We start from the raw sequence: 20,999 nt of genomic DNA, 5'->3' as shown, positions 1-20,999 counted from the left end.
CCCCATGGACTGCAGCACGCCAGTCTTCCCTGTCCTTCGCCATCTCCCAGAGTTTGCTCAAACTCATGTCCACTGAGTCAGTGATGCCATCTGACCATCTCATCCTCTGCCACCCCCTTCTCCTCTTGTCCTCAATCTTCCCCAGCATCAGAGTCTTTTCCAATGAGGCAGCTCTTCGTATCAGGTGGCCAAAGTATTGGAGCTTCCACTTCAGCGTAAGTGTTGATTTCTTTTAGGATTGACTGGTTGGATCTCCTTGCAGTCCAAGGGGCTCTCAAGAGTCTTCTCCAACACCACAGTTTGAAAGCATCAATTCTCTGGTGCTCAGCCTTCTTTATTGTCCAACTCTCACATCAGTACATGACGACTGAAAAACCAAAACTTTGACTAGATGAACATTTGTTGGCAAAATGATGACTCTGCTTTTTAATACACTGTCTAGGTTTGTCATAGATACATGTTAGTCCTCAACTGGGGATGGCTTTGACCCCCAGAGAGCCTTTGGAAATGTCTGGAGACGTGTGGGGGAGTGAGGGAACTAATGTCTAGTAGGTAGAAGCCAGGGATGCTGCTTAATATCCTACAGTGCATGAAACGGTCCTCACAACAGAGGGTGATCCAGGTTATGAAGTCCACAGTGATGAAGCTGAGAAGTCCGGACACCTACATGCATTTGAATATGCTTTCATACAAATATATAGCTGCCCCCCTCCCCGCCCCCTGCAAAGTGAAAAAGTGAAAGTCACTCAGTTGTGTTTGACTCTTTGTGACCGCAGACTATACAGTCCATGGAATTTTCTAGGCCAGAATATTGGAGTGGGTAGGCGTTCCCTTCTCCAGGGGATCTTCCCAACCCAGGGATCCAACCCAGGTCTCCCGCATTGCAGGCAGATTCTTTACCAGCTGAGCCACAAGGGAAGCCCAAGAATACTGGAGTGGGTAGCCTCTCCCTTCTCCAGGGGATCTTCCCAACCCAGGGATTGAACCGGTGTCTCTTGTGTTGCAGGCGGATTCTTTACCAGCTGAGCTATCAAGGAAGCCCCCCACCCCCCTACCCAAAGTGCTGTGTAAATTGCTGTGTGACCACTGTGTGTGTACAGGGGTAAGTGTGCTAATGCTGGTGAGCTCAAGTACCGATGAGCTTAAGTCCCTTCCTCCTCTGAAACTCAGAGAAGTCAAAGTGGAGGCCGGAGGTTGGTTCTCTTGTTACTTAGACCTGAGGAAGGAATTTCTTCAGAAACACTACCTCACCTCTGGGAAAAAAACAATCCTCATTTCAAAGGAGCTGTGTTTACCTGTAGAAAGTCTGACTTTCCAGAAACCTTGAGATACATCTTCCTGGAGCGATGTGGCCCCCACTGGCTGGCCACCCAAAGCACCCACTGATAAAGAGACCTCGCGTTTCCCGGTAGAGCAGTAATTCTCCACATCCCCACACCCTGACCTGTGAACATGTCCACACACACAGGACTGACTCCCAGAAGCACGGCAGGGTGAGGATCTCAATTTCCCTTCCGTTTCTAACATTCAGAAAATTTCAAGGTGAGACTTCCCTGGTGGTCCAGTGGTTGAGAATCTGCCTGCCAGGGCAGGGCATGTGGGTTTGATGCTTGGTCTGGGAAGATTCCATAGGCCGTGGAGCCACTAAGGCTGAGCGCCACAGCTACCGAAGGCTGCACGGGCAACAGGAGAAGCCACCGCGGTGAGAAGCCTGCTCGCTGCAACCAGAGAGGAGCCCGCACAGCAACAAAGACCCAACACAGCCAAAATAAAAATCATAAAAAAGAGAAACTTCCAGTGTAACGCCAGTGAGTTCATGGCCGCCCTCGCCTTCAACACCAACGGGGAATGGATGATGCGCAGCCACTTGCAGCTCATCCAGGGTCCGAAGTCCACAGCTGGAAACTGCCCGGGGAGTTCCTCAACCAGGACTTTGCTAAACGGGAGCCATTTAAACATGAAGGCGCGAAGCTGTGATGAGGAAGACAGGGCACAGAGCCAGAACAGTGACTGGGAATTAGTGCCCTGTGTTTTGACGCTGACCATAGTCATGACCCAGGATGCCTTTCCGTGCACAACTCAGACTTCACTCAGCGTGACTGGGAGAGCTCCTTAGGGAAGGAGCTGTACTCCGCATTAACCAATGAGAAGACTGGGTTTGGGGAAGGACCCTAAAGCAAATTCTACAACCCTACTTCCCCCCAGTTTGCTGACTTTCCACTTGACCCTGGGCCAGCCTAACAGACCCTCCTTCTCTGTGTGATGCTCCCGGAGGCTCCCCTTCCTGAGACTGGGGCTGGGAATGATGGAGACGGAGTCACTCAGAAGTAGAGACATTAATTGGTGCAGCTTATACAAGGCTTGTACAAAGGCTTGTACAGCCTTGATAACTTGTACGAGTGAATGGATTTCTGGATGGCCACAGCATCTCAGACCCATGGACCTTCGTATGTACATTGTTTCTCACAACCGTCCCCTCCTTGTTGAGGTCCTCGGTATAAGCAATTTTTGCTTAATTGGACGTCTGTGCTGAATCAGGTGTCTAGGCCTTCCATCTCTCTGTTAATATATGTGGAATTCTTGGGAGTTACACGGTAGCTGGGATTCCCTGGAGAAGACCGTGGCTGCGTTCGGGACATGTAGGGGAAGGTTGTATCAGGGGCATTGCTGGGAGGTGACCTTCTAGGGTGACTGCCGGAGCTGTTCAATGCAGACGCGCAAAATAAACAACCCTCATTTAGACTTGGCTGTCCCTCATCTCGGTTTTGGATTCGGAAACCTGCATCATCGGGAGCCCCTTAGCTTTCCACCCAACCGCCGCTGGCTTGTCACTTCTCCGAACTGAAAGAGGACTCCTTCTCTAGGCGCACCAGCTTGAACACGCTCAAGACCAACTTCCCCTGCTGTTTAAGTAGACTGGGTGGGGGTGCGGATCTGGCAGGCAACCCAGGAGGGCAGGAGGGACTGAAATCACACCTCGCATCTCTTCACAAAGGTTTGATTCTCTTCCCGAGGATGATCCGCCAGTCTGTAATCAAGGGTTAATTTCACAGCTCACTGCTTCATCTAGCATAATATCCATTCAGACTAATTAAATCTGTCTAATAATGTGAGTGTCTTTGTCTTTGTTCTTCCCCTTCTTTGTTTTACACCCTTCACATCTCATCTCCAGAACCACACGCCATCACACTCTACTTGACAAGCAGAATCCATCCCTAAAATTAAAACATTCCTGACCTATCTGCAATGACAAGGCGGGCGAGCTTCACGGCGCTCCGGCCCATGAAGGCAGCTGACACATTTGTTTTTAATTTCAAAAGAGTAGAAAGTGAAGATCTGACCCCGTCAATCAAGCCCCGTGACAAGTTTAATCATTGGTGCCCCACAAAAATCACGGCTAAATAGGAATGCAAATACTGTATCACAGGGCTCTTATAAATGCTAATCAAGGAGAAGTAATCAACTGACAATTTCACTGATCTCTTTTCTGAAGAAGTCACTCAAGGCTCTGTCTCGGGGCCACAAAGAAAAGAGAAAAAGACAAAAGAGGTGGATGAGGTTCCCCCCAACCTTCCTTTTATTTTTCCTTCCAGGACATTTCTTTTTAAAGAGAGAATTGGCTCTTTTGATCCATCGTGGAACTTGAAAGCAAAGAACTTACGCAGTTATATGTCAAGTGTACTTTATTATCAGTCCCCGGGCTGGGCAGAAAACGCACCGAAACTTCCGCTAAAATAAAAATCATCATTTGTCTTTGTCATTAATCTCTTCTCAAATTCTCTTATATCTAAAAAGTGATTGACCTTCTCTGTGAGAGAAGGAGGGAGAAAAAAGTTTTATACGTAGCTGAAAATCTGAAAATTGTGATCATGATAACTTAAAAAAAAAAGTAGAAAAAAATCCCTTTTAGAAACTTAATCTGGAGTTGATGAAGAATTTATAACCTCCAAGAAGTTCTCAGATAAGCCTCTCTCCTCTTGGTTCTGATGCTTGTCTGTGCTTAGAGAGACAGGGGTTGGGGGCACATTTTTTGAGACCCTCCTTTCGCTTGGGAACTGAGAGCTTTGTATTTTATACAGTTTAGAAACCAAGGATTTTTTCCTTCTTCTTCTCTATTTTATTTTTTACCCAGGAGGTCCTTAAAATATCCAGTTCATTGGTTACTTTCCACTGTGTGTGCTCAGTCAGTCGTGTCCGACTCTGTGCCACCCCGTGGACTGCGGCCCGCCAGGCTCCTCTGTCCATGGGATTCTCCAGGCAAGAAGACTGGAGTGGGTGCCATTTCCTTCTCCAGGGGATCTTCCTGACCCACGGGTCAAACCCGCATCTCCTGCATTGGCGGGTGGATTCATGACCACTGAGCCACCTGGGAAGCCCTACTTTCTATTATAAACTCCTGTTTTATGGAATCACAGCAGGAAAAGAAAAAAGCCAGCACTAGGTTACTCCAACTTTGCCCTGTAATGTTTATTCAATCCTCTAAAGACAGAATACTCCAGAAACTCAAGTGTTAGCAAGATTCTTTCCTGTAGTGCCACCAACCAAGTCCTAAATGTCCAGGATGATCTTCTTCATCTTAAAGATGGAAAAGTGGGAATTTATGGGATTTTGGGGGGAGATGATGAGATGTCCCTCTTTTGTCATGTTCCATGTAAGAGGCCAACCCGGCTGCTGCCTGTCCACCTGTGGCTCAGGAGCAAAGAATATTTTTTTTTTTTCCATTTTTAAATGGTTGAGGATGAATGAAAAGAATATTTCATGATTTAGGAATTACATGAAATTCAGATTTCAGATTCCATAAATAAGGTTTTAGTGGAACACAGCTCATCATTTACATCCTGTCTATGGCCATATTTACATGCTGCAGAATTGAACAGCTGCAACAGAGGTTGTATGACCTGCAAAATTGAAAATATTTACTGTCTGGCTCATTATCAAAAACATTTGCTGACCCCCTGATTTATATCATCATGGGAAGTTTGCTAGATCTTAGCTGTGCTTCAGTTCCCAAGCCATGGAAATTCTTTTTTATTGACAAAAAAACTGTGTATAAATATTATATATATATGATATTTATATTTATTTATTTGGCTGTGCCAGGTTTTCGCTGCAGCATGTGGGACTTCCCTGGTGGTTCAGTAGCGAAGACTCTGCACTCCCAATGCCTGGGGTTTGATCCCCGGTCAGGGAACTGGCGCCCACATGACACAACTAAAGACCCCGTATGCCAAAATTAAAAATGCGGCAAGCCACAACCAAGACCCGGGGCAGCCACATAAAAACTATTTAAAGCCCTGTATATATTTTAAATGTGCAATGTGGTGACTTCATGTGTGTATTCACTGTGAAAGGATTACCACAATCAGGTTAATTAACACACCCCTCCCATAGTTGTGTGTGTCTATGTGTGTGTAGCAAGAATGCTTATGATTTATTCTTCTAGCAAATTCCAAGTATGCCATACGGTACTATCACTGATAGATCACGGTGCTGTGTATTGGCTCCCCGGAACGTGATCACGTTATCACTAAGCGCTGGTCCGCTGTGACCAGCATCTCCTCGCTTCCCCCTCCCTCAGCCCCTGGTCTCCACCCCTCTACTCTCTGTTTGGGTTTTTTAGATTCCACTTAGAAGTGAGATCACTCAGTATTTGTCTTTCTCTGTCTGTCTCCCTTCATTCAGCAGACTGTCCTTCATGTTCATCCATGTTGCTGCAAACAGCAGAATTGTCTTCTTTCTCGTGGAATGATGTTTTTGTCGTGAGAACGTTTTTAATAGATGGTCACTGGTAAAGATGCTCCACTTTTTCAGATGTACATTTTTAGCTGGCTGGAGAAGGACAAGCTCTCGTCCAGTGAAACGAGAGCCTCATTCACCTGGAACCCGACCTCGGTGCTTGTCTGGCTTTCTCGGGCCCCATCTGCTGCCTGGGGTCTGAGCACAGGCAGCTTCTTGAAGGGAGAGGGGCTGGCGGCCACCCACTGTGGGGTCAGTCACGGGCCACTCAGGGCTCCTCTCCTAGTAACACTGCTGCAAGTTAAGATCTAGTTCATTCTGGAATAATAACAGGGCTCCCAAAATAGAACACTGTTAACAACAAAAGCGGAATACTGCTCTATATTTCTGTTCTGCCGGATAGTCTCTGAAGCTCAATGTGATGGATAAGGCAGAGGTGGGAATTAAAGAGGTTGGTTAATTTGTTGCCCCAACAATACTTGGGCAGGAGATCATAAAAGGGGATATTCTTTTCTGGCAGACATGCCGGGTATTTAATATATTTTCACACATACTCCGACCTACATTTTTTTACGTATTTAAATAATGGTTATCCAGAACGTTCTCTTAATATTTCCCAGGGGAGCTTTTAATTCTTATTTCAAAGCTAAACTGATTTTCCTTCTGTTAGAGTGATGGTTCTTACCTGGGGGTGATGTGCGTCCCCACTAGAGGAAGGAGAGAGGGTCCTGAAGTACGAGCTGAGTGCTGGGACACTCGGTGATCCCTGGAGATGTTTTTGGTCGTCAGGACGCAGGGAGGGGGCAGGGCTACTGGCATCTAAGGGGGAAAAGCCAGGGATGCTGTGAAAATCCTGCACACGTGCTCCAGGACAGCCTCCAGATCAGAGACACGTCTGGCCCCAAATGTCAACACTGTTGAGGTTTATGAACCCTTGTGTTGTTGTTCAGCCGCTAGGTCACGTCCAGCTCTTTGTGACCTCATGGACTGCAGCACGCCAGGCTCCCTTGTCCTTCACTATCTCCTGGGGTTTGCTCAAACTCATGTCCATGGAGTTGGTGATGCTATCTAACTGTCTCATCCTCTGCTGCCCCCTTCTCTTTTTGCCTTTGGTCTTTCCCAGCATCAGGTCTTTTTTTCCAGTGAGTCAGCTCTTATGAACCCTAAGTAAGTAACATGGTGCAAGACGATTATTGACTCTGGTGCTGGATAAACCTGGATTAAACCGAGGTGGCTCAGCCTTGCCCGTCCTGCCCTCTGGGTTGGATAATTGTTCACAGTGGGATGGGGGCGGTCTTGTGTATTGTGTAGGGTGCAGCAGCACCCTGGTCTCTTCCCAGATGCCAGCAGTGCCACCAACCCCAGTCACGACCACCCAGCAGGTCTCCAGGTAACGCAAACATCCTCTGTGCACAAACTCGCCCTGGCTGAGAATCGCTGGCTTAAGACATGAATTGGCTACTCTGCAGCTTGTTTTTTTGGACCAGTTTCGGATGTTCTCAGAGCATCAGTTGTCTAACTGGTCAAATGAGGAGAAACCAATGGACCTTTTAATATTGGAGTGTGGATGAAGCGGGAGGAGTGAGGTGATCCATGGGAGTTCTCAGGGCGGCTGCAGGTTTTGGCAGGTTTTCCTGAAGGCGCCCCTGCAGGAAAGCTCCAGGGCTGAAATTCAAGCACACCAAGGTCCACACGCCTGTCATAAGGAGGCGACTCAAGGCAGGTGTCTAATCTGGCTGTGTGTCTTCCTCTGTGTGCCCTTGGGTAAACCATTGCACTTTTTTTAAGATTCTGTTTTCTCTTCTGTAAAATGGGGCTAAGAATGCAGCAAGGAGTTAATAGGTAATGCCCTTCAGAGTAGCTGGCTCTAATCAGGGACTTAAATTTCTGCTAGTAAGTGTAGGCATCATTATTTGGATTCTATGCTCTTAACACTGTGTTACATTGCTCTTCAAATCCTGACTGTAAACTGAAGGAGACAATATTTTGAACTAAACATGAGTATATTCAGGGGTGATTAAAATAAGTACAGGCTTCCCAGGTGGTTCAGTGGCAAAACAATCTGTCTGCCAGTGCAGGAGACCCGGGTTCAATTCCTGGATCGGGAAGATCCCCTGGAGAAGGAAATGGCAACCCACCTCAGTATTCTTCCCTGGGGAATCCCATGGACAGGCTACAGTCCATGGGATCGCCAAGAGTTGGACACGACTGAGCGACTGAATACTGAACTGGACTGAAAAATAAGTATATTTTACAAGTCAGTAAGGAAGGTTTGTTCTTCCCCTCTGCCCAGCACTGCTTCCTGTTTTCAGACGCTAGATCTTTATGAGGAAAGCCTAGCCTTCGAAAATGAATGCTTTCCAGGTGGTGAGTGAGGAGGCCGGATCCGTCAGCGTGAACCCTGTGTATGCTGTTGGTGCGGACGGTGTGTTCATGGCGGTGGAAATGAGTTCAATCTAACTCGGGGGCTGCTTGGGGCTGGGGAGCTGTACGTAGGTGTTCATTTGCAATTGGATCTGCCGGGGGTGGTCCTGAAGCTTGCGATCCCCTTCTTGGGAAGGTGTTGAGGAGGTACAAACTGCTGGGCGGGTTTTCCTTTTGTCTGATCTCTAAGCAGCCACCCGCTTCTTGCTTTTAAAAGCACTCGGATTTGGGAAGGGTCCTCTGTGTGCGCTCCTTCTACGGTTAGTCCAGAAAACGTCACGAGAGAGGAGCAGTGCTTTGGGACACGTCTCTTCCGTTTGGTCCCAAAACTGTCTCCTGGAAAGTCTGGGCCGCTGACTCCCCAGGGGAGCCTCGGCATCCGCGCGCTGCGCTCTCCTCTGCGCACCTCTGCTTGGTTGACCGTGTGACCCGTGAGAAGGAGGCGGCAGCCTTGTCCCCGCGCCGTGTCCGGCGGGGTCTGGCTCAGCGTCTGGCACGCAGCAAGAGGCACTCGTTGAGTGCTGGCTGAAGGGTCCCGCGTGGGGCAGAGAGTCAAGGAACCTGCGGATGTTAGAGAAAGGGCCCTCAGTTTAAACCGTGGTTGGTTCCCGTGGAGACAGCTCTGCGGAATGCCGACAGGTGTCGCATGCAGAGATGGCCGTGCAGTCGCAGAGGCTGGTGGCGGGCTGAACCAGGCTCCACTTAGCCCCTCGGTCAGTCTGTCTGTCTGTGTGCTAACGGACAACACAAACTGCAGACATGGGATATGCGGGATTTGTAAGGCTTATTGGACCCACACGCTTTTCCTGAGGAGCTTCCTGTGGGGTTGGCGTTCTGAGGAGCCCAGTCAGTGAGGTTTTCCCGAACGGGCCTGCGCGACCCCGGGCCGCTGGTTCCTCTCCCTGTTTCGCCCAGCTTCCCGCCCGGCCCACCCTCGGCCACCGCGTCTCAGCCAGGCTTTCTCTGACCCCACGTTATTCTGAGCTTCTTCCTGTACCGACACTGCGTCTCCTCCCTTCCCGCGGACGCAGACCCTCCATTCTTCCTGTGTGGTCCTGTTGTACGTTTGACTCTCTGGATTTCCTTCCACTGCAGAGGGTGAGCTATTTGAGGGCAGAATTTATGCACATCTTGGCCTCCCTGGTGGCTCAGTCGGTAAAGAGTCAGGCTGATCGACAGGGATCTTTCTTTTCATTTTTAAAATTTACTGGCTGCACTGCACAGCATGTGGGATCTTAGTTCCCTGAGCAGGGATTGAACCTGTGCCCCTCCACTGGAAGCATGGAGTCTTAACCACTGGACTAATGGGGAAGTCCCAACAGGGCTGTTTCATGAAGCTGCTCGGGGAACGGAGGACCACTTGGAGGCTCCTTGCTTCACGTCAGAAGGCTGGGAACACGGAGGGGACATCAGGAGAGAGGCCTCGCTGTACCCATCCCAGAACACAAACTCCGAAGGGTTAACACAGGGAAACCACACATTTCTGCCCATGTCTCTCTCAGTGGTTCTGCTCCTTAGCCGTAGTTAGGCCTCTGTTTAAATACCTCCTCCACAGGGAGGTCTTTCCTTACCATCCTAGCTAAGGGCACATCTACTCTTTTTTCCTCCAGGTTTATTGGGCTATAACTGACCTATGACTCATTTTTTTAAAGATTTATTTATTTATTTGGCTGTGTTGGGTCTTAGTTGTGGTGCAACGACTTAGATTCCCTGCAGCATGTGAGATCTTTGTTCCCTGACCAGGGATTGAACCCTCATCCCCTGCATTGCAAGGCAGATTCTTAACCACTGGACCACAGGGGAAGCCCCCTATGATTCACTCTTTTTTTTTTTTTAATTTATTTATTTTAAGTGGAGGCTAATTACTTTACAATACTGTTGGCTTTCACCATACATCAACACGAATCAGCCATGGGTGTACACGCGTTCCCCATCCTGAACCCCCTTCCCGCCTCCCTCCCCACCCCATCCCTCAGGGTCATCCCAGTGCACCAGCCCTGAGCGCCCTGCCTCATGCATCGAACCTGGACTGGTGATCCATTTCACATATGGCAATATACATGTTTCAATGCTATTCTCTCAAATATCCCACCCTCGCCTTCTCCCACAGAGTCCAAAAGTCTGTTCTTTACATCTGTGTCTCTTTTGCTGCTATGACTCACTCTTATAGCATCAGACACTCAACAATCACTCATATTGTTTTGATTATTTACTTACTAATTTGTTCTTTTCACTAAAATGTAGCCGTGAGATCAGAAACTGGGTCAGTCTTTTTCCTGTTCTATTTCAGCCCCTAGAGCAGTGCTGGCAGAGGGCTACTCAGAAGCTGACTGACTGACTGACTGTACTATGTATTCCCCGGCTTCCTCTGTGAAGGGACTGTCATGGGAGGAGGGTTAATATGGAGAGCTTATGTACTGGTTCTAGTTTTTATTTTTCATTAATGATGGAGTAAGAAAAATGAGGGGCAAATGCAACTGAAGGGGTTTAGGCTGGACATCTGGAGAAGGAAATGGCACCCCACTCCAGTACTCTTGCCTGGAGAATCCCAGGGACGGGGGAGCCTGGTGGGCGGCCGTCTCTGGGGTCGCACAGAGTTGGACACGACTGAAGCGACTTAGCAGCAGCAGCAGCAGCAGGCTGGACATCAGAAATTTCCTGTCTAGGGCCGAGGTGGGTTATTAGATTGCACTACAGAGGGAGGCTGTGTATATGCCTGTCAAATATATATATATATATATATATTTAATGTGGAGACTATCCTTGGGGACATTTATAAGAAGACCCCAGTACTTAGTTCTTATCTGCAATCTGTCTCTCTAGAGCCATGGGTCTCAACTGGGAGATTTTTGCCTCCTGGGAGCCATTTCTGAACATGACGCCCTGGAGGAGAGGGAGCATCACTGCCATCTAGGGGCTGGAGGCCGGAGATGCGAGCGTCTTGTGACGTCTTGTGCAGTGTGGGACGCCCCGGGGGAACTGCCCGGCCCAAGGTGGTGCTGGGGCCAAGCCTGCGAAAGAGTCCCCTCCTGATGGCTCCGCTTGCTGTCTGCAAGCCCTCCCCACCCTGCCTTTCCAACCCAACTCTGCTCAGGGATTCCCCAAAGAACTGGACAAATCAGAAGAAGGAGCGTGACCCAGAAAAAAAGTTTCACCTTTGGGGGTGCCGTTCAAGGGGTGCGTCAGCTGAAAAGCAGTCAGTGGAAGTCCTGTGATGATTGGCATTCACACTCGTTCTCTGCATGGTGCTAGCTCAGGGCCTGGTAAACTTTTTCTTGAAGAGCCAGATAGTAAATACTTTAGAATTCACACATCACAGGGCTGTGTCAAGTCCTCAACCTTGACGTCGTAGGGCTAAGGCAGCACGGGTAACATATGAACAGGTGTGGCTGCATCCCTGACGCTTTATTTACACAGATAGGTGATAGGCAGGATTTGATCCGGTCCCCAGACCCGATATCCTAATCCCTGATGCCACAGAGATTGAAAGAGCAAAGGCTGGGCTCTCAGGGAGCTCAGAGTCCAGGGGAAATTGACAGGTGAATCAAACCCCACTACTGTGGGAAGAAACGACCTGATTAGCAGATTTTTCTGGATAGTGTTATTAGGTCCAGTTCCCCTGATATTGTCAGTGAAGCCTGTGTTCTTTCCGTATTTGAAGGCTGTACTACCCGCCACATCACCCTGAGGACTGCTGAGGCTTCCGGCCAGTGCCCAGAGCACCAGTGGGGCTCAGTGGTGGGGCCACCAAGCGTCTCCACTCTCTCCGCTCCCTCTGAGCCCTTGCAGCTGACGGTGACGGTGGCGGTCATTAGATGGCCTCCTGCCCCCTCCTGCCTCCACCCACGCGCCTTGCACGTGAGCACCAGGGTGACCCTCCTACACTGAAAACTGCAAATTCCTCAGTGCGGACACTGCTTGAACCCTCCCCTGGCTTCCTTGCCCTTGTGGCAGTTGTTGGACTCACAATGTGTGTACACACAAATGCACACATGTATTATTTAGCTTTTATTGCAAAATGTCAATATAAAAAGTGCAAATAAATATCATCTTACTTCTATTAAATCCAGACTTTTGCTTATGTCTCCTAATGCAGTGATGCCTGAGTGTGTGTGTTTGTGTGCATACATGTACACGGGGCTTTCCAGGTGGCGCAGTGGTAAAGAAACTGACTGCGGTGCAGGAGACACGGGAGACACGGGTTCGATCCCTGGGTTGGGAAGATCCCCTGGAGAAGCAAATGGCAACCACTCCAGTATTCTTGCCTGAAAAATCCCACGGACAGAGAAGCCTGACAGGCTACAGTCCATGGGGTCACAAAGTCGGACATGACTGAGCAACTGAGCGTATGAGCACATGCATATCCACATATAGAACATATACACACATATAATGTGTACACACATGCATATGTATCATGTGATTTTCCTGTAATATACTTTCTCTCTGCTTATTGTTTGTATTATGGAGCTAAGACATTATATGGATTTGGGGGGAACCGTAGAAGCAGCTAGAGATAGGCAGATTATCTGAAGAACAGTTTTAAGGTAATAAAGATGGCATTATTCAGGTGTGTCTGGAGAAAGTTGTGCGTGTGTGGGGTATGTGGGGGAGGGCGTGGGTGGGGATCAGAGGAAGGGGCTGGAACTGTGGAAGGGGGCCGTGGGTCCTGAGCCAGGGGAGGGTACACGTGTCTGAACCGTGGCTCTTGCATCTCTAGAATCAACAATATCGACAATTTTATCATTGCATATTTTAATTTTTCCCCCACAGGCATTTCTCAAGCTGTGCACTGGGCTAGGAAGATGAAGCTTAGACAATAGCCAAGCCGGTGCTTTGCTGATTTTAATCTGTTTATTGTGTAAGTGATCAACAGAAGCCTTAAGGGCTTTTGGTAATGGGGTATGTTAAAGACAGAAGGAAAACAAGAAGAGAGACAGGAAAGATATTTTCTTCCCTAGGTGTTGTCTCCTTAATTTGCATAAATGACAATAGTGAACATCTTGATTCGTGCCACCTTTGTAAAGCTGGTGGTTGGAAATCAGCCACCATGGGCAGTAATAACCCCTATTTTTATATACGACAGGCCCTGTCCTCGCCCCTGCAAACCTTTTCTCAATCAGTCCTCTAAAAATCCTGAAGGAGCTGTTTGTGCTCGCTGCACAAAAAAGGAAAGGAGGCACAGAGAGGTGATATTTCTTGTGTCAGGTCACCAGCCGGAAGGGGTGGACTCAGGGCTTCCCGCAGAGCAGGCCCACCTGGGGGCCGGGCAGCAGAGCCATCAATAAGGTGGAGCAGAAAGGACGCCTGGAGATACGAGTTCCCGAGCCCTGGGGTGAAGTCCTGGGGTGAAGTCCGCTGATACTGGGCACGGAGCTCAGTCCTGGCTTTGCCTTTCAAATAAGACTTTTCTTGGATTAAAAAAAAAAAAACAGCACAAGAACTTGGTAAAAAATTTCAAACAAAAATGAAGAGTACTCCATCCAACCCTAGTGCTTTTTCCTGGTCAGTGCAGAAATATTCTCCACAGATCAACATAGGTTTCCCTGGTTGCTCTGTGGTAAATAATTTGCCAATGCAGGAGACGTGGGTTCGATCCCTGGGTTGGGAAGATCTCCTGGAGAAGGAAATGGCAACCCACGCCAGTATTCTGGCCTGGGGAATTCCACGGACAGAGGAGCCTGGTGGGCTACAGTCCGTGGGGTTGCAAAACAGTCAGACATGACTTAGTGACTAAACAACAAGATAAACATAGTATTTATGTTTAAGATAGTGCGCGTTTACTCACACATTAAATCTTACTTAAATAAGATTTTAAACAAAAATTTTATATAAAAGGAAAAATCAGGATTACCCTAATAGCTAATAGCAGGTTCTTCATTGAATATGCTTTATATGTTATTTTTAACACAAAGGTGAATGCTGTAGCCACTTGGTATTTCCGTTAAATAATAAATCTTATGATTGTTTTATACCAACACATAGAGATTTGTTTCATTGTTTTGAAGGACTTTATTGAATCTTCTGGGGTGGAAAACTGAAAAATGCTTGTGCAATTTCAATGGGTGAAAATATCCCACATTTAAATAGGGCTGTACCTGTATTAATTCATTTACTCTCCCAGTGACCATAGGCATCAGATATTTTAATAGTCCCATTTTTTCAGAAGAGGAGACTGAGGCACAGGGAAGTAAAGCAGCTTGCCTAAGACGACAGAGCTTGTACCCAGTAGAACTAAGATTCAAGCTAGTGGGTCTGGCACCAGAGTCTATGGTTTGAACCACTGCCCTCCATGTGAAGGCAACATCATTATGAACACACCTTCTTATACTAATACATGCCCAGCCATGAAATTAGAACTCTTGTTCCTTGAAAGAAAAGATATGAGAAACCTAGACAGCATATTCAAAAGCAGAGATATCACTTTGCCAACAAAGGTCCAGGTAGTCAAAACAATGGTTTCTCCAGTGGTCATGTACAGCTGTGAGAGTTGGACCAGAAAGAAGTCTGAGTCCTGAAGAATTGATGCTTTTGAACTGTGGTATTGGAGAAGACCCTGAGAGTCCCTTGGACAGCAAGGAGACCAAACCAGTCAACCCTACAGGAAATCAACTCTGAATACTCATTGGAAGGACTGATGCTGAAGCTGCAGCTCCAATACTTTGGCCACCTGATGCGAAGACCTGACTCATTGGAAAAGACCCTGATGCTGGGAAAGACTGAAGGCGAGAGAAGGGGACAACTGAGGATGAGATGGTTAGATAACATCACTAATGGCAATGGACCTGAATTTGCGCAAACTCCAGGAGATATTGAAGGACAGGGAAGCCTGGTGTGCTGCAGTCCATGGGGTCGCAGAGAGTTGGACACCTGAGTGACTGAACAACAACAACAACAAATAGATGTAAAAGATAAATTTCCAGCCATAAACTTGCAGGTTGAAGAGAATAAAGGCTTAAACTTTTGTCAGCTCTCACCGAATTCCTCCTTAAAAAAAGCAAAGCCATTTCTTCTCCCATCAAGAGTACATGGGCCCATTTGGAGTATCAGTTTCCTCATTACGGCAGGGGATAAATGAAGTGGACTTTCGCCTTCTCAACGAATGTGTATCTCCTTTGGACAGAGCAGAAGCCATGTGGGTTCATGAGTGACTCCACTGTCTGGATTTCATCATTCTCTGGTGATGAACAGGCTCATCGCACAAGCCTCTCTCCTGCATTACCCCAGTGGAAAAGTCACATTTGCCGGCTGCCTAGCAACCCTACCAGCCCACTCAGAACTACTCAGACAGTGCTTAGCACCTCCAGGACACCTGGGCCTCTTATGACCATGGAGTCAGGTTAATCAGCTGATAGGGGAGGCGAGGAGTGCTGTGGAGAGGGGAAGGCCGCTGACTGAGGGGCCACACGTGCCTGGGTGCAGAGGGCCAGTGGATCATCTGGCTGAATTGGACCTTAGGCATGTGAAGATCCCTGAGGTCATTGAATTCCTCCCCCTGCCTCTAGGTGGCCAAACCTACTTGTGCAATTAATATGGAGCACTGGCTTTTATTAGTGGAGACAAAGTCAAAGATGATTTTACTTTCAGTTTAGGGGAAGAGAAATATCCTTTATCTCAAGTGTTGCTTGATAGAAGAGGCTTTAAACTGTTGGCTGGAGAGCTACGTTTGGCCTGAAGATAGTTTTTTAGGGGGTATTATTTACCAGCGGGGCTACCCGGGCATTTGAAACATCCGGAGTGAATGCCAACACTTTCACATAATAGCTTCTTCTGAAAAAAATTGAGGGACTTCCCTGGTAGTTCAGTGGCTAACACTCTGCATTTCCAATTCAGGGTGCCTGGGTTCGATCCCTGGTCAGAGAACTAGATCCAATATGCTGCAACTCAGACTGAAGATCCTGCGTGGTGCAGCTAAGACCTGGAGCAGTCAAATAAATATTTTTTAAATCGAAAAAAAAAAGGTCTGGCAACTGGCAACTCTGGGTTCAAATTTGTACATGGAAATGACTAGCTCCTACCCACTTTGGACTGAGCTAGAGCCCAGTGGTTTGCCATGCTGCCCACCTGCCTGGCTCCTAGAGGCACATGAGTTCAGAGTGCCGGTGCTGGGTTGGTAAGACACGGTGTTCCAGGGTGTGTCCCTCTGCCTGGCGTGAATGTGAGGGCTCCGTAAGTGACAGTTGCAATAGTACTTGACGCTGCAACTGAGTTGAGGTACAATGAGTTACAGCTCATGTTAATGTGGTTTCAAAACTGTGCCAGTGATCAACACATCACATCATAAACTCTCACAAATATAGCAGACATGTTAGTACTGCTACTACTACAGTGACTCCAATAATCGAGTGTTATTGTTATTATTAGAATAATAAAAGCTCAGCAGCTCAAAGCTTCTTCAGGAAGTCACAAATCACAAGTCCAGAAAGGGTTAAATTTTGTTAAGCTGACTGAATTCAAATGAGATACTTCTCCAGTTATTTTGCTTTTCTATTGAGACGGTCTTTAAAATCTGATCTGATTTCATGGGATTTAGAGAGATGGCTCTGTTTGCTTCATTTTTATTTCTGTTTTTTAAGAAAATATTTTATGGATTCTTTATTCATTGGTTGCACTGGGTCTTCCTTGCCCCACAGCGGGGTGCTCTGGCTGAGTAGAGACGGGGCTCCTCTCTGCTTGCCGTGCAGGCTTCTCACTGTGGCAGCAGTGTCTCTTGTTGCAGAGCACCGGCTCCAGGCACGTGGGCCTCAGTAGTGTTGGCACCTGAGCTCCAGAGTGCGGGTTCAGTAGCCATGGTGCAGGGGCAGAGTTGCTCCGTGGCATCTTCCCGGCCTAGGGATCGAACCAGTGTCCCCTGCATTGTAAAGCAGACTCTTAACCACTGGACCACCAGGGAAGCCCAGCTTTGCTTTGTCTTGCCTCAAGGACTTTTGTGTGGATTCTGTTCACGGATATGCCCAGAGAATGGAAGTTTGATGGACAAGCATTCTGGGACTTCAAGGCAGAGTGAAACTAAGGAAGGACCCATGGCCTGATCAGAGTTAGCAAGGGTGGGTTTAGCGCTTTCTGGAGTCAGCCCTAACCAGTGCTGTACGGGCTGATTCTCAGAGTGAACCTTAATATTTGCCCATGAAGATAAGCATTCTTCAGGCTCTTTTCAAAGGGTCTCTCAAGGCCTCACCTCTTCTGGAGCGAGACCCAGTGCTAAATGACATTCACTGAGCTATCAAAGATTCTTTTCTTTCTCAATAAATAAAGAGCTTCCATCCTCTTGAAAGAATTCCATCTTTCCCATGAAAGAATTCCTAAACAACTTCTATTAACAGGGCTTCCCAGGTGGCTCAGGTGGTAAAGAACCCACCAGATAAGGCAGGAGACATGAGATGCAGGTTCAGTCCCTGGGTTGAGGAGTCCCATGGAGGAGGGCATGGCAACTCACTCCAATATTCTTGCCTAGAGAATCCCTTGGACAGAGGAGCCTGGTGGGCTACAGTCAACAGGGCCACAAAGAGTCAGACCTGACTGAAGTGACTTAGCATGCACACACTATATTAGCAAGGTGTTATATTCCAACATTTTCAATCAAATATTTAATACCATCCTCAAAACAAGGCTTGTGTTATTATTTTTTCTCAGTATTTAAGCTGATTAGAAAGTTGGTTCTGTATTTGATTAAGTTCTGCAGAAACTGGACTTGTGATGAATCATGAAACAGAGATACTTTTTTTTTTTGGTGCAGCAATAAAGCCTCCAATGATTAATTAAGGGCACAGTGCCAAATCAAGTGTCTTTGTTTAAAACGCAGTGGACAAGACAGACTTGGGAAAGTTGATGTCTTAAGTAGACGTCACAACATGTTTTTAATTATGTTCAGGAAGACGAACAAGAATAGGAATCGCCAACTGTTTAGAAAGATAATTTTTTTTTCGAAGAAAGATTAGAATTAAAAAAAAAACAAACAGAGCATTATTGATTTAACACAAATGCCATTTGTTGGGCCTTTTGTAATTTCCTTATTAGTGTCATCATTCTAGAGTTCATATCCCCCCCTTGTATTATAGCATTTGGCATCCGTTCAGCTCTCAGCAATATGATACAGTAAGCATGCAGTGACTGCTCATATTAAAATGTTTTATTTGTCACAACTGTACAGATGATCACACGGGGCAAGTCCTAAATTATCCCAATCATTGCCCAAGCTAATCAGAAGAGCGGGAACCGGGGCCCCATCTCTGAGATGAACAGGCAGGCCGACGGCGCAGGGTGAAGCTGTCAGCGGGAAAAGGAGCACCAGCAGAGAACTTCATGGAACGTCAGCTTCCCGTCGGACTGCGGTGAGAAGAGCCCACTGCTCGGCTGGAACAGACAGCAGCTGGCCCGGACGACGCACAGAGGGAAAGAAGTGATCGGAAGCAGTTTACCTTTGGGTTGTACCAGGCGGTCAGGTTCCATTTGTATCAGAGCAGCCTGTCTTGATATTAAAGGTAATGACAGATCGAGCTCTGGACAAGGCCAGGTCTTAATTGCAAAACGCTGAAGACAGAATCGGAGCCTAGCAGTTTGGCCCTCCTCAGTTCAGTTTAGTTCAGTTCAGTCACTCAGTCGTGTCCGACTCTTTGTGACCCTATGAACCACAGCACACTAGGCCTCCCTGTCCATCACCAACTCCTGGAGTCTACCCAAACCCATGACCATCGAGTTGGTGATGCCATCCAGCCATCTCATCCTCTGTCATCCCCTTTCCCCCTGCCCCCAATCCTTCCCAGTATCAGGGTCTTTTCCAATGAGTCAACTCTTCGCATGAGGTGGCCAAAGTATTGGAGTTTCAGCTTCAACATCAGTCTTTCCAATGAACACCCAGGGCTGATCTTCTTTAGGATGGACTGGCTGGATCTCCTCACAGTCCAAGGGACTCTCAAGAGTCTTCTCCAACACCACAGTTCAAAAGCATCAATTCTTCGGCGCTCAGCTTTCTTCACAGTCCAACTCTCACATCCATACATGACTACTGGAAAAACCATAGCCTTGACTAGACGGACCTTTGTCGGCAAAGTAATGCCTCTGCTTTTTAATATGCTGTCTAGGTTGGTCATAACTTTCCTTCCAAGGAGAAAGCATCTTTTAATTTCATGGCTGCAGTTACCATCTGCAGTGATTTTGGAGCCCCCCAAAATAAAGTCTGACACTGTTTCCATTGTTTCCCCATCTATTTCCCATGAAGTGATGAGACCAGATGCCATGATCTTAGTTTTCTGAATGTTGAGCTTTAAGCCAACTTTTTCACTCTCCTCTTTCACTTTCATCAAGAGGCTTTCTAGTCCTCTTCACTTTCTGCCAGAAGGGTGGTATCATCTGCGTATCTGAGGTTATTGATATTTCTCCCGGCAATTTTGATTCTAGCTTCTGCTTCTTCCAGCCCAGGGTTTCTCATGATGTACTCTGCACATGGACATCACCAGACAGTCAACATCGAAATCAGATTGATTACATTCTTTGCAGCCAAAGATGGAGAAGCTCTATACAGTCAGCAAAAACAAGACTGAGAGCAGACTGTGGCTCAGATCATGAACTCCTTATTGCCAAATTCAGGCTTAAATTGAAGAAAGTAGGGAAAACCACTAGACCATTCAGGTATGACCTAAATCAAATCCCTATGATTATACAGTGGACGTGACAAATAGATTTAAGGGACTAGATCTGATAGAGTGCCTGATGAACTATGGAAAGAGGTTCATGACATTGTACAGGAGACAGGGATCGAGACCATCCCCATGTAAAAGAAATGCAAAAAAGCAAAATGGCTGTCTGAGGAGGCCTTACAAATAGCTGTGAAAAGAGACAAGTGAAAAGCAAAGGAGAAAAGGAAAGACATTTCCATTTGGCCCTCCTCCTCCTCCCCAAACTTGAGGGAAGTAGCCTCAACTCCTTTGGCGATCTATGGAAATATCGCAGAGTGGGGGCTCCAGGCTGTGTTTCAAGAAGTCATTTAGACATATCACTCACAGCAATATTCCTTGTTGTCCGTTCCACTAGGCTTTAAGAAATGGTTAATTATTCATTTTGCTAGTAAGTAATGGCTCTACCTTATCATAAGCATGAGCGGTATTGGAGACAGGCTTGAGAACCGCACGAAGATGCTCTGTCTTTCTTACATTCCTTGGTTTCTTCCCTCCACTAACGTCGTTGAGTGTCTGCTGGGCGCTGGCCATGGGGCTCAATGCTGGAGATCCTGGGGTGAGCGAGCAGCCCCGCCCCAGAGGCCCGGGCTCCAGCCGGGGGGCTGTCGGGGACAGGGTTTCGTGGAAGGAGCTACTCCAGGCACTGGCTGACTGGGGGCAGAGGCGGGGCCGGGCTGCCCGCCTCCCCCTGGAGGGTGCTGACGCCTTGCCTTCCCCAGATGGAGGCAAGAACCCAGAGAGCCTGATGTTTGTCATCGAACATCAGGGTGGAGACCCAGGGCCCATGGGCCAAATCCATGATGCTGCTTGGTTCTGTGAGGCCTAAGAGTTGAGAACAGTTTTCACCTTTTTAGTTGGCTTCCCAGGTGGCACAGTTGGTAAAGAATCCACCTGCTAAAGCAGGAGACACAAGAGATGCTGGTTTGATCCCTGGGCTGGGAAGACCCCCTGGAGAAGGAAATGACACCCCACTCCAGTGTTCTTGCCTGGGAAACCCCATGGACAGAGGAGCCTGGTGGGCTACAGTCTATGGGATCACAAAGAGTTGGACACGGCTGAGCATGCACGCACGCACACACACATCACTGGTTAAAAAAAAAAAAAATCAAAATTGTAGCAATATGTTGTGACATGCGAGAATCCCATGAGATTCAAATCTCAGTG

The 20,999-nt window shown here is 47.6% G+C and overlaps 1 protein-coding gene and 1 long non-coding RNA gene across 2 annotated transcripts in view; one reads left to right on the top strand and one right to left on the bottom strand.

Annotated features, from left to right (window-relative positions):
- TSHZ2 (teashirt zinc finger homeobox 2) overlaps positions 1-20,999 on the bottom strand; it is a 909,619-nt gene that overhangs the window by 35,433 nt on the left and 853,187 nt on the right. The window lies entirely within an intron of this gene.
- LOC145532404 (uncharacterized) lies at positions 6,746-12,225 on the top strand. Its single transcript, XR_014073204.1, has 3 exons — positions 6,746-6,903; positions 10,984-11,337; positions 11,822-12,225. It is a non-coding gene; the product is annotated as an uncharacterized LOC145532404 (long non-coding RNA).

Source organism: Giraffa tippelskirchi, chromosome 13 (genome assembly GCF_054371585.1).
Source record: "Giraffa tippelskirchi isolate mGirTip1 chromosome 13, T2T-mGirTip1v1.2.pri, whole genome shotgun sequence".
In the NCBI taxonomy this organism is placed as follows: Eukaryota; Metazoa; Chordata; class Mammalia; order Artiodactyla; family Giraffidae; genus Giraffa; species Giraffa tippelskirchi.
Note: the sequence above shows the minus strand (reverse complement) of the source record. Positions and strands in the feature narration are given on the sequence as shown.